Source organism: Aotus nancymaae, unplaced genomic scaffold (assembly GCF_030222135.1).
Source record: "Aotus nancymaae isolate 86718 unplaced genomic scaffold, 86718_ANA_hifiasm-v0.15.2.pri h1tg000064l_1, whole genome shotgun sequence".
In the NCBI taxonomy this organism is placed as follows: Eukaryota; Metazoa; Chordata; class Mammalia; order Primates; family Aotidae; genus Aotus; species Aotus nancymaae.
This window is the reverse complement of record NW_026988479.1, coordinates 20,116,009-20,128,829: the sequence shown is the minus strand read 5'-3', so window position 1 is coordinate 20,128,829 and position 12,821 is coordinate 20,116,009. Positions and strand designations below refer to the sequence as shown.

Genomic DNA, 12,821 nt, shown 5'->3' with positions numbered 1-12,821 from the left:
TTGAGGATGTAGCTCCACACTGCTGCACTTGTTTTTCTTCATGCTGATGCAATGCAGTGCTTCGTTATAGGATAGATGAGAAGAAAAAAACAGAAAATATGAAGTAAGATATTAGAATTGGGCCAAAGATTTAAAACTTAGAAAAAAGACAGCAACATTCTAAATCTTGTAGCTGCCTTCTTCACCCTCCCAAAATACAAAAACCAAAGCAATCAAGCAAGCAAAATACTTCCAGATAAATGAAAATGATATGCATTTGGGTTCCTTACTTATATGCATGGAGGATTTGCCTATTAATTTAGTTATGCTTTGAAAATTGAAGTTCTGTCTCCTTGTGGAGGCATTTAACATCAGTGGTTAGTTCTGTCTCTACTTGTGTATATCCTGGGGCTGAAATAGAGTTTAGGAGAGCATTCCATGTCACTTTCTGATTCTAGAATTCCTTGGATTCTACCATTTCCTTTAACAATAATGATTGGGAAATCATTATTGGCCCCTTAGAAAGCACGATTCAGAATTCATTAGTTTCAATAAATGAGATACTTCTTGTTATCATGGTCACTGAATAGACTTCAAGCTCCCATCGTGGGGGAGGTAAATATGTAAGTGTGTGTTTGTGTGTGTGTGCATATGTGTGCATGCATGTACATGTGTGCAAATGTGTGTGTGAACCTAAACTTGTACTTTGACTTAGGAAGAAAAGCTTCTCAGTTTCCATGAAAAAATAGGTACTTTTTTTTTGCATATGCACACATACAAACACACGCGTTTAACTTTCAACTTTGTCATTCTGGGCAAAGAAGAGACGTGTGAGCTAATGGTAGTGATGATGTCTGCCAGTCACCAAGACTGTTGCCTACCTTCAGCCTTTTGGCAACAATACCATCATCATTATTCGTAGTCACAACAGAAAATAATTAACATGTCTTGAATCTCATCCCACAAAGCCAGAGACACTTTAATTAGGACTTTATATATATATGTATAATTGATATACATGAAATAACATACAGTGAGGTCCATGCTAAGGCAAGGAATCAGTGAGATACAACTAGAGCTTTATGAATACTGCCAACCACACAAGATAACAGATTTTGTGGCAAAACATGCAGCTTCTTGCATTCTATCATCACTGGTGCCCTTCATCTTGGCACCCCCACTTCTTGCTGTCCTCCCTATCCTTCTCCCACAACCCTGAAACCAACCTGAAGCTGCCAGTTTCCTCTGTGGTTGATCTTTCATTCCCTATTTGCAGCTGAGAGACCTGCAAGAGTCCCAGTCCCATTGTGAACTGTGTGTTTCAGAAAGCCACTGGATCCCTGACTGCTCACACAAGTCACACAGATGACTAATACACATTTAAAAGGCTCGTTTCATGATCTTGTGTATCCTTTCAAGTGCATATAGAAAAAGTCCTGGGAGTTTATTTTTTTATTTAACAAATGCTTATCATATATCTACTATGATGAAGCCATTGGACTATTTCCTGGAGACATAAACTCTATTCATTCTTCTTCATAAACATTCAGCTGGAGCGAATTACTAACATTAAAATCGTGTCATTCATTGCCATTTTTTCTCTTTTCTTTCTGTACTGTATTTCATGACTCTTAGACATGAACGTCCTCCTTTTGTTCTTTCTCTGCCTAAGTACAAGCCATTCTTTTTCTCCTCAGCTTTATCGAGGTATAACTGAAAAATAAAAATTGCGCATATTTAAGGTATGCAATTTGATGTTTTGATATACATATACATTGTAAAATGAATTACCACAATTAAGCTAATTATTATATTAATCATGTCACATAATTATGATATTGTAAAGTGTGATTAGAACACTTAAGATCAACTCTCTTAGCAAATTTTAAGTATACAATATAATATTATTAACCATAGTCACCATGCTATAGGCTAGATCTCAAGAACTCATTCATCTTGTATAACTGAACCTTTGTACTCTTTGACCAATGTTCCTAATTTCCCCACTCCCAGCCCCTGGCAACCACCATTCTCCTTTCTGCTTTTATGAGTTCAACAAAAGATAACAAGTGTTGGCAAGGATATGAGAAAAAGGAACACACTGTTGGCGAGAATGTAAATTGGTATAGACATTTATGGAAAACAGTATGGAGATTCCTCAAAAAATTAAAAATAGAGCCACCATATGATCCAGCAATCTCACTTCTGAGTATATATCTAAAAAAGTAAAGTCGATATCTCAAAGAGATATTTGTGCCCCCCATGTTTATAACAATATTATTCACAATAGCCAAGATGTGGAAACAACCCTAATGTCTGTCAACAGATGAAAGAATAAACTGTGGAAAATATGTATATATGTATACCTACAAACACAATGGAATATTATTTAGCCTTAAAAAAAGAAGACTATCCTGCCATCTGTGATAACATGGATGAACCTGGAGGACATTATGCAAACCGAAATAAGCCAGACACAGAAAGACGAGAACTGCATGATCTCACTTACATGAGGAATCTAAAAGAGTCAAACTCATAAATGCAAGCCATTCTTAAAATCTCAGTTCGAATGCCAAGTTCATGAAATCTTCTCAGATCACCCCAATGAGAAATAATCTTGCTTTGATTAAAAAATTCCAATGCCTTTATTGTTTGTTTCACTCATAAGGGACATTACATAATCCTTTCTCCTGTAGTGTGGGATAGAACTAGTGAATTACTTCTAAGGAACAAAATTTGGCAAAAGTGATACAATATCACTTCTGAGATTAGATTATAAAAAGGGTGGCTTGCATACCTCTCTCTCTCACTCTCTCTCGCTCGCTCTCTTTCATAGAAGCAAATTGCCATATTGTGAACTGACATATGAAGACATATCCTTGTGCTAAGAAACAGAAGCCAGTCTCAGGCCATAACTAGGGAGGAATTGAATCTGGCCATCAACATTGTGAGTCAGCTAAGAAGTAGATTTATCTCATTTGAGCCTCAATATAACTATAGCCCCAACTCACATCTTTTTGTTTTTTTGAGACGGAGTTTCACTCTTGTTGCCCAGGCTGGAGTGCAGTGGCATGATCTCAGCTCACTACAACCTCTGCCTCCTGGGTTCAAGCGATTCTCCTGCTTCAGCCTCCCGAGTAGCTGGGATTACACACTGTGCCACCATGCCCGGCTAATTTTGTGTTTTTAGTAGAGACAGGGTTTCTCCATGTTGGTCAGACTGGTCTCAAACTCCCAACCTCAGGTTGTCCACCTGCCTCAGTCTCCCAAAATACTGGGATTACAGGTGTGAGCCATTGGACCTGGCCCCAGCTAAGATCTTAATTGCAGCCACATGAAAGAGACCATGGGCCAGAGGATCTAGCACATTCATGCTTGGATTTCTGACCCACAGCAAATGTGAGATAATTGTTCTTTTAAACCATTAAGTTTATAGATACTTTTTTACACAGCAATAAGGAATTGATTCTAACCTGCAAGTGTAGCTCTTTGTATAGTAGAGTATTTCTTTCATTCATTCATTCACGCATCCATCAAATATTTAATGGGTATCTACTATTCTTTCTTTTAGGTGCTGGGTTAGGCAAGGTGAATCAGATTTCAACTTTGCTATATATTGTATATGTTGTTATACTTACATATATAATTTAAAAATATAAAATGGATATGAATGTGCATAGTTGCATGTCTTCTCTTCATTTAAGCCCAAGCCTCATAGGATAGGCCTTTGAAAATATCTTTTTTGAGAGAGAGATCCAAGATGGCTGATCACTAGCAGCTCGGGCACGTAGCTCCCAGTGAAAGCGCAGAGAACGAGAGGATGCCACACTTTCAGACAAATATTTGTTGCTCACGGACCAGGAGATTCCCAGCAGAGGAGCCCCACGTGTCGCCAGGGCGACTCTTGTGGCTGGCACGGTGGTTTTGCTGGTGCCTCAGTGCACCAGTTTTTGGTGCAGAGTCCGGAGATTCCCGGGCAGAAAAGCACCATCAATCTTAACACCGCTGTTTTGGCCGGGGCAGTGGACTGCTTAGATTTCAGCAGCTGGGAATCAACAAGTTGGACGTCTGCTCAGAGACCTAGTTAGAAAGTCGGTAATTACAAAGACAACAGACGGATAAATATATAATGAAGGGAAGAAATCAGCGTAAAAAGGCAGAGAATACTCAAAATCAGAATGCCTCTCCCTCTACAGGGGATCGCAATTCCTCATCAGTAACGGAACAAGGCTTAATAGATTACAAGTGTGTTCCAATAACAGAAGCAGGTTTCAAAACGTGGGTGATAAGAAACTTCTGTGAATTAAAAGAACTTGTTCTAACCCAATGTAAAGAAACTAAGAACCTTGAAAAAAGGTTTGACGAAATGTTAACAAGAATGGACAATTTAGAGAGGAATATAAGTGAATTGATGGAGCTGAAAAACACAACACGAGAACTTCACGAAGCATGCACAAGTTTAAACAGTCAAATTGATCAAGCAGAAGAAAGGATATCAGAAGTCGAGAACCAGCTCAATGAAATGAAACGAGACGACAAGATTGGAGAAAAAAGGATGAAAAGGAATGAGCAAAGTCTCCAGGAAATATGGGACTATGTGAAAAGACCTAATTTACATTTGATAGGTGTACCTGAATGTGATGAAGAGAATGAATCCAAGTTGGAAAATACTCTTCAGGATATCATTCAGGAAAACTTTCCCAACCTGGCAAGGCAGGGTAATATTCAACTCCAGGTAATACAGAGAACACCACAAAGATATTCTTCAAGAAGACCAACCCCAAGGCACATAATCGCCAGATTTATTAGGGTTGAAATGAAGGAGAAAATACTAAGGGCAGCTAGAGAGAAAGGTCAGGTTACCCATAAAGGGAAACCTATCAGACTTACAGCAGATCTCTCAGCAGAAACCCTACAAGCCAGAAAAGAGTGGGGACCAATATTTAACATCCTTAAAGAAAAGAACTTTCAACCCAGAATTTCCTATCCAGCCAAACTAAGCTTTATAATCGAAGGAAAAATTAAATCCTTTGTGAACAAACAAGTACTTAGAGAGTTCACCACCACCAGGCCTGCTTTACAAGAGCTTCTGAAAGAAGCACTATACATATAAAGGAACAACCAATATCAGCCTTTCCAAAAATATATAAAAAAGAAAAGAACATTAACACAATGAAAAATTTACACTGACTAATGGGCAAAACAGCCAGCTAGCATCAAATGCCAGTATTAAAGTTATATATATTCTAATCGGATAAAAAGCCAAAACCCATTGCTATGCTGCATCCAGACCCATCTCACATGCAACGACACACAAAGACTCAAAACAAAGAGAAGGAGGAAGATTTATCAACCAATCAGAGAGTAAAAATAAACAAATAAATAAAAAGCAGGAGATACAATTCTCGCCTCTGATAAAGTAGACTTTAAAGCAACAAAGAGCAAAAGAGGCAAAGAAGGACATTACATAATGGCAAAAGGATCAATGTAACAAGAAGAGCTAACGATTTTATAGATCAATGAGACAGAAAATTAATAAGGACATCCAGGACTTGAACTCAGACCTGGAACAAGTAAACTTAATAAACATTTATAGAACTCTCCACTTCAAATACATAAAACATACATTACCACCTCACACCTATTCCATAAGTGACTACATAATTGGAAGTAAATCACTCCTCAGTAATCGCATAGCATTTCATAGGTTTAAATGAAATATTGGTTGTCTGCTCATTTGTTATTTTCTTCCCTTATTCCTTCCTGTTTATATCAAGTATAATTATTGGTATAAAAGAGGTTTTCAATACCCATTACTAAACTGCATTCTAGCCTGGGCAAGAAAGCAATACTCCCATTCTCTCTCTCTCTTTCTCTTCCTTTTTCCTCCTCTTCTTTATTCTTTTTCTTTCTTTCTAAGAAAAAAAAAAAGAAAATATCTTTTTTATGAGGTGCATATCAGTGCATCAATGAAGAAGTTAAATAAATAGTTAAATGAATATTTAAATTTATTACTCTTCTACTGATGGTATTTTGGTTTCTGGTTACATTTCTCTTCATACATATAATTCTAATCTCTGAATATTTCCGTAAGATAGCTTTCTAGGAGTGATCTTATTGGACAAATGGACTTTGGGCATTTTTAAAGCTTTTAATAACTTTTCAAGTTGGATGTACCAGTTTATGTTTTCTGCAGTAATGTATGAGTAAGCATTCTGCCAAAGTTTTATTTTTAACATCTACACATGGAATCTTAGGTCAAAGTTAGAACTGACCATGCAAAGCAACCTAGAGTAGCAAATTTTAAGTTTTTCACTCCTGCAGTGTGTTTGGAAACACTGTGGACTGTGACAGACAAATGAGCTTGAAGAGCTCAAAGGGTTTTTCCTCAGGTGTCCTGAGATATTCTCATTGAACAGGCATTGGGTTTGAAGGCTCTTGCTGAAGGTAAACACTTTCATAAATGTTACTCATGAATGACTGGCTGCACTGGACTGATGATGATAAAGGTGAACTCTAAGAAAAGACACACACAGAGAGAGAAAGAGAGAAACAGAGAGAGAGAGAGAGAGAGAGAAACAGGGTTTTCATTTACTTTAGCCAAATCTTCTGTGGTTGAATACATCTGCTGTTTTTCCATTGAAAATAAAACATTTTTGGTTGGATGTGAAAATCTATGTCATGAAATGCCCCTAAGAGAACAAAACATGTATCAGGTGATAATGGATGTTATTACTAGAAGCAACATTTTTTTCCTTTCTTTTTTTTTTTCCTGGCTCTCCCTCAACCATAGTAAATTTTAATATGTGTGTCAGGTTTCCTGCAATTTATATAAAATGAAACTCTTTGGGGAAGATAACATCCAAATGTCCATATGATTTCATGCTGCTGTCTCAACTTAGATCTAAAGCTAATGTCAGTTTCTTGTACTTTCTCCTGGGGAGATGTCAACAGAATATGCTGGTTCAAAATAAATGTGTTCCTGTGACTGGTATTTCTTATGGACCTGGCTGCGTTTCTGCTCTCAACAATCACCCCCTTCTGTGATCACAAGAAAAATAGGCCCATCTTTTAAGACAGGAATAATTTTTGCTTCACTGAGTACTGTTTCTAAAGTTGTTTTTAGTATCAAAATCTATTGGTTAATCTTTCTGTCATATCATATTATGCAAAGAAGTTTACTGTACACTTGGTTCCCAAAACAAGTCTTGAAGTCTAATGGAATATGATTGGTCCTTGAAGATTTCAGAACCAAATAATTATTTCTCCTATTTTTCTAGTCTTCTGAATTTGCTTCTCCCAGCTATCATTCTTTTGTTCTTTTTACCACCTGAGGGTTGATATATACATACTTGGAGGCATCATGAGATACACCACCAATGCATATTGAGAGAGTGTCTATTTGGACTAAAATAACTAGAATGGTAGAGGATGTCAGTCCATAGTCAATAGATGACCATTGAAATAGCCATGGCTTTGCTACTTGGATAAGTCCAAGTTAGGAGAGCAGATAAGAATGACACTGTCTTTCTTCAAAAGGCTGAGTGTGGTCAGGTGAGCATGTGAAGCTACTTATGCTGTAGAATAGAGCAAAGGGAGCTAGTATCAACAAGTAGGTTCTACCTCCCAAATATCTCTTAAGTCTATTTCTCTTCATCTCAACTCCCGCCGCTCTAGTGTATGCCATTTTCGTCTCTTGCTGGACTACTACCACAGCTTCATAAGTGGTCTCCCCAGTTCACTTTTGCTTCCCTCCAATTCATGTCTTTCCCCTGCTTAAAACACTTCAATAACTTCACACCACTTTAAATAAAGAGTTCAGAGTCTTAGGTGGCCTACCTAGTCCTGAATAATTCTGTTCTTTTCCCGCTTCCAGTCCCGTTGCTTTGCTCCTTAGTCTTCGCTTCTCCTGTAGTGGGGTTCTTTGAGGAAGTGAACACTCATGCGTCTAGATAACTTCATGCTGCAGCCTTGGCAGCATACTTAGTTTCCTTCCTCTAGTTTTGGAAACTCCGGATGTATTTATCCTTTGGTTGAAACTGCCCTTTCTTCTTCAAGCACTTCCTTGGTGCTCCTCCTTGTGCCATCTGACCCATACTTATCCTTTGGGCTTCATGCATGCTCCTCCCTTCCTCTCCAGGCTATTTCCTCTCTACTCCTTTTCCTGTGCCTTTCGTGTAACTATGTACACAGTGTCTATTTTCCCAGCTTTCTGAACACTCTGTAAAGGAAGATGCTGCTTTTCTTACCCATTGCTGTATTGTAGCATCTACAATTAAGTATTTCTTTGCCAGGAGATGCTTACATAATAAATAAATGAATAAATAAATAAATAAATGTTGAGTGAAAAACTAAATAAAAGGAAAGAATAAAATGAAATTTTATTTTTCCTATTTGCAACAACTCTAACACGGGAAGTTTTAAGCTGACAAATTGGACATGTTTTTGGTGGGGGTGTTGTTCTTTACTAGAAGTATTCCCATAGACACTAAAAAACCTCTTGCTAGAAACAATGCAATGGCATATAAAAGACATAGTAGGATAACTGCACTGTATCCTTTAATTGCTCTTCCAAGTCAGGTGACTCTATGATTTGTAAATTATTTTGAAGCTATGTTTGGGGGCTGGAGGAGAAATAATGTGAATAAAAAGATTAGTAAGAAAGAGATTAAACTTTTAGCTAAAGATGAATGATTTGAACGTCTGGTTCTCCAATTTGCATGAGAAGGTTTGTGCATGTATGGATGCTATGTCCTTGATCATGGATGAAGGTGATAGTCACTCATTCGTTCATTCATTGAACAAAGGTTTCCCTGATGGGAACATAACAGAGAACAAGAAAATAAGGTGCTTTCCCTCAAGAAGCATCTATTCCAAAGGATAATAAACAACAAATACATGAATAAGTAAGGTAGTAATTAATAATTAAGAAGAATGAGATAGGAGGGTGGCTTCCTTAATCATAGAAGACATATGTAAGAAGCGGGTATTTGAGTTGAGATTTGAATGACAAGAAGGAGAAGTTGTGCAAAGATCTGAAGAAAGAAAAAGAAGCATAGAATGGACTCCTAGACGAAGCCCTTAAAGCAGAAGTAAACTGGGCATGTTGAAAGGGGAGAAGGAAGGCCAGTGTAGATGGCACAGTATGAAGAAGGAAAGGGTGGTGCAGAATGAGGTTGCAGCAGTGGTTGAGACAGATCAGGTGAGGGTTTGTAGGCTATGATGAGGAGACTGAATTCCACGATAATGAACTGAGCAGTCATGGAAGTTTTGAGTAGAGGACTTACCTGCTCACAGTTTGAGTTTGCCTTCCTGTCCTTATTGTAAAAACCTTTTAGACTCATCTACCCTGTGGCTCAAGGTAGGATTTCCTGATTTTGCTCACACATGTTCTACTCTATTCCTAGTTAGAGGGGAGCTCTGCTGTACTACCCAAAACAATTCCAAATGAATATCTTCTGAAAGTATTGGCTTAAAGAAAAGCATTTTTGGAAGCTGGAAACATTGTGCAAGAGCTCAATGTTGAAAGTAGACAATAACAACAAAAAGCTATTCAACTGATGTGTCAACTTCTGAATTTTTAATCTTCCACCCTCTTTTACGTATTTCTAGAGAAATCATGGTTTCTCCCTTAGGACCTTTTAAATAGCAGGTCAACTTCATACAAAATGGAAGAAGTCAACCTCATTGTGCATGACTACAAAAATTCCAACCCCTCAGAATATATCTAAATATTTCCAAAGAGTGCTTACACGTCCTGGTTGATTTTTACCATTCTCGCTCTGAATTGTAACTTCTAACTCCTCACCCTACCATTTTTGGATATTTGTCTCTAGTTCTCCTTGTCATCTAACTCTTTTCTCTGTTTTGCTTAAAATGTTGACATAGCACCTTCATTTATTTTCAAGATAGTGCTAATAAGAGACTGAAACCAAGTTGCAGCAGGATAGTAAACTTTACTTGAAAATTGGATATATAAAGCCATATTAATTGAGATGAGAACAATTTGACTCAAAACTAGACAAGACTACTGCCTGAACTGGTCATCTGTCATCTGTCACAGGAAACTCCTTCTGGATGGTGCTCACTGTGGCTCTGGATTGCCATCCTGTTGATGATGCCTTCTTCTCATTCTCTCATTTTGTCTCTTCAACCAAAAAATGGACCCCCAACTTTGTTTTTTGATCTGTAAAGAAATCTGCATTTTTTTGTTAGTGTCCTTGCTATGGGTTGGATTGTATCTTCCCCAAATTCCTGTGTTGAAGTCTCAATCCCTAGTACTTCAGTATGTGACTGTATTTGGATATAGGATCTTTAAAGAGGTAATTCTGTTGAAATGAGGTCATTAATATGGGTCATAACCCAATATGATGGATGTTCTTGTAAGAAGAGGATTTTGGACCCAGACAGACATGGAGGGGGAATACCATGTGAATATAAAAACAGCCAAGGGAAGATACTTCAGAGGAAACCAACCCTGACATCTAGATTTTAGGCTTCTAGCACAAAGAACTGTGGGAAATTAAATTTCTGTTGTTTGTCACCCACTTGGTGATATTTTTGTTATGGCAGCCCAGAAGTCTAACACAACCCTCCAGCCTCTTTCCATACCTCTTCAGGTTTTTTTTTTTCAGAGTTGTACTGTACCTCAATAAAACACATGTTACTAAACCAAGCACTTATCATTATTGTCTGTAGTTTTTCTATTCCATTACCTCTATCCATGGTAGAATTAACTAATATCAAATAGGTATTTTAACTGCACTAGTATGACCAAGAAGGCTTTCTAAGTGATCACTTGCAAGAAAACAAAGAATCTCTCCTGGAGATTTGTTCATGTCACCAGGAAAATTTTTGGCATTCTCATAGGAGCCAGATTGCTTTCTGTGTCTAGCCATCACTGCCTCAGAAGTATTGATGTTTGGTTTCAGAGCATTCCATTATTTTCCTTTATAAATCCAGGGTTGAGCTTTTCCTAAGCTCTAAAAGCACTCATTTACAAATATTGACAGCTTTGACATGACAATCAGCCTAGAGCTTTTCACACCTCTCTGTTAGTGTCCTCCAAGACTGCCAAAGTCAGCTCAAGCAAACTGCGGCTGGCTGAGCAGCATGCCAAAGCCAGGTACAGAGGTCACAGCTGTGTTCTCTGCTTCATCAGCACATGAGCCAAGGAAGCTGCCCCTAATGTCTTCTCCTTCCAGCCAGGTCGGTCTCAATTCCACATGCTTATTAAAGCCTTATAGAAATATTTCCGTTTCATGTCTTATGCTAAGGGTTTGATATTTTATTACATTCGGTCCTCACCACAACCCTCAGATATAGGAGTTATCACATTTTATGGATGAGGAAATGGAGGTCTGGAGGATTTAAATGGCTTACCAAAAGTCACAGGCTAGGTTCTTGTGCTAAGGTTTACATGCTACAGAGGTCCTAGCTTTTTATCCTTCTCTTAGAATCATTGTGAGCCTTTCCTGATTTCTTTAGGTTTAATCATTATTCCCTTCTATTAACTTTTATATCAAATATTGCCATAAGCACTCAGCACTTAGCTGTGGCCCACTTTGAATTGTTCTTTGTTTATTTAATGTATTTTTCTGGTGTCCCCATTTGTATTATCCTTCTTCTGTGATAGAAACAGTACTAACAGCTATTTTATGTTTACTCCCATGCAGTTTTGCGCTCAGTGGAAACTCCGTGCTGCTGCTTTCCTAGAAACTCAAGGAAATCTTATGAAATTATTTTTTGGAATGTCTTATAATAACAAACACCAAACAAGGGATAATCTGGTGAAATTTTTTCAGAGACAATACAATACAAAGGTAAGAGCTGTGGTATATTATTCAGAATATCACAATTTCAATTTCACCTCAATTTTTACTGTCTCTTTTGTTCTAGAGAAGTTACCTTAGCCCCTCTAAGCCTCAATTTTCTTATCTGTAAAGTGGGAATAAGTCACATTTCAGTGACTTGCTATGAGAACTGGAGGTGAGACTGGGCATGAAGATGCTTCCTAGATTATAAAGTGCTATCACATACAAGACATTATATATTTCAGAATTTGTAGTTCTGTCATAAATCTTCACCTATAATAAGTGACATCTTTCAATGATTTCATTTTCTCCATAAAAAAAAAAAAACATGGGTGGTCTACAAAGTTTCTTCTTATTTTAACACTCCATGAATTTCTCCTTATGGTGATCGTGAGAATGTGTGGGATTGGCTGGGGTGGCTGTGTAAGCCAGACCTTCCAAAGTGAGAACTGATGCCTTATATTCAAAGGGCTTCTCACTCACATCCCACTTGCCAACCAAAAGGATCCCATCACATGTGGGGGCTGTTTCTGTCTTCAGGGAAGGGGTGGTGTGGTTATATGAAACGCATTATCACCAGTGCAGATGGAGAAATGCCATTCTCCATGACTTTGTGGTTCAGTGACTTTCTTTCCCGCATGGTGTATATCAACTCACAACTGTATGCTGATGTCTTTGAACTCTTGTCCCCAAAAGCAAAAAGCAAAATCTGAAGATAAACATTTTCTCACTTTCTTTTAAAGTACAGTTGTTTTAAGATTACTACCCCCATATCCCCCAGCACAAATTCCTTACATTTTTCTCTTCTCTTGACAAAGAGAGTGAGAATGAGGGCATGTTTAACAGAGGTGGAAATGGAACAAACATATATTCACAAACTAACTGATAAAATGCAGTTTTATTTTCTATCAAACAAAAGCTCTGAGAGTGCTAAAAGGGTCTGGAAATTTTCCCCAATGGCACTAGGTATGAACGTGAATGTGTTTGTGACTCTATTTCATAACCTTGCTGCAACTTCCTGTCTTGACT

General features: G+C 37.8%; 1 protein-coding gene across 11 annotated transcripts in view; it reads left to right on the top strand.

The window, feature by feature from the left end:
- Positions 1–12,821, top strand: part of PRELID2 (PRELI domain containing 2) — an 856,521-nt gene that overhangs the window by 703,372 nt on the left and 140,328 nt on the right. For all 11 annotated transcript variants that reach the window (XM_064366453.1, XM_064366452.1, XM_064366460.1 and 8 more), the window contains one exon: positions 11,655–11,801. The gene's annotated coding sequence lies outside the window, so the exon portion shown is untranslated. The remainder of the gene's footprint in view (positions 1–11,654; positions 11,802–12,821) is intronic.